Source organism: Polyodon spathula, chromosome 22, assembly GCF_017654505.1.
Source record: "Polyodon spathula isolate WHYD16114869_AA chromosome 22, ASM1765450v1, whole genome shotgun sequence".
In the NCBI taxonomy this organism is placed as follows: domain Eukaryota; kingdom Metazoa; phylum Chordata; class Actinopteri; order Acipenseriformes; family Polyodontidae; genus Polyodon; species Polyodon spathula.
The window spans coordinates 1,462,141-1,463,654 of NC_054555.1; positions in this window are offsets into that span (position 1 = coordinate 1,462,141).

The window sequence follows — 1,514 nt, forward strand, 5'->3', positions numbered from 1 at the left end:
AGTGCTTGTGATTCAGGAACTAGGCAGATTGCAATGACTCTGTACAGGCCACCTCCCCCCATTACACATTATTGATAAGCTCCCTTTTTCTATTGGCCAGCATGTAAGAGAAAAGAGGCGGAGTAAGATTACAATCCCTGCCCACAGACAGGGAAAGAATGCTAAAATGGGCAGTCATGTATAGTATAGAGCAGTCTCTATAGCAAGGCAGGGAAGCGTTGGGAATATACAAAACATTGTGACACAAGATAAACCTGGGCTCACAGTCTGTGCAATCCATGATAGCACAAGGTTGCAGTATATCAGTGGGACAGTGTGTGCCCTTTGAGCTGGTGTCTCATGAATTAGGACTATCATGGGATAACGCATTTTACAGTGTAGCTGCTAGTTTGTTTCTCTGCCTCTGTGTGCAATGCATGGTCTACCAGCCTGTCTCCTCCCCTTTCTCCACTCCCCTGGACCGATACCCCACCCCTTTTCTCTACCATGAACTGACTTACACTCTGAATCTAAAATAGAATACTGGCGCCCTCCATTGGTCACGTGATAGAAGCTTGACATTTCTCAAAGCACATGGGAATAAATAGTAAGAGTTGGTTGTATTAAACTGCAGTACCATAGTCTACTGCCAGGGTGCAGCATAACCCCAGGAATTGTTAAATTCCGTTGTGCGGGTCATTGCATCAATTTTTTTTCTAAGAGAAAAGTTTTTTCTGACAGAGAGGTGCAAAATAGTTAATCTGAAACCTGTACTGACAAAGTGAAACGACGAACATGAACATGACATGAACATGCATGTTATTGCAATACACATATTAATAATCTCTCCTTTTTAAAAGACGGTTAAGATCTTTGACCCTCAGCACCTATGATGTCTTTTCCTGTTCTGGGCCGTGCTGGGTAGTGAATATGCTGACCCCATGCTTGCTCCGCCAACTCAGCATGTGCTTGTTGTTGATCAGTGTGATTGACAGGCAGTACATGCCCATTATACTCTGCTGTTTATCCCATTCATAGACTTTTGGAAACATCCTTGGGATTATTAATAGCGTTTTGTAATGTATGAGTTCTACTGTGGCTGCGTCGATTCAGGTCCAGCAATATAAGTGTCATACTCACATACTCGCACACATCTGGACACCCACGCTCTTGACCTCTGCTCCCTGTGAACCTGCTTAGTATTATACTGTCTTCCTGTTGTTTCCAGGCCTGCTTCCTCCCCTACCGCTTTGAAACCCTGACCTCTTACCTTCCGGGTCCCCAGCTGCCAGCTCTCTCTCTCTCTCTCTCTCTCTCTCTCTCTCTCTCTCTCTCTCTCTCTCTCTCACACACACAAATTCAAACTGGCTATATTAGCATGACAGGAGCCCTCCAATGTTGCCAAAGCATTTCAACACAAGGGTTACATGAAATAAAATATAATGTCAATCCCTCCCCCTTCCTACTTAACAGAATCCCCCCCCTCCAAGGTCCAATTTAACTATAAACAGTGCACTTCTATTGAGAGTCTCAGG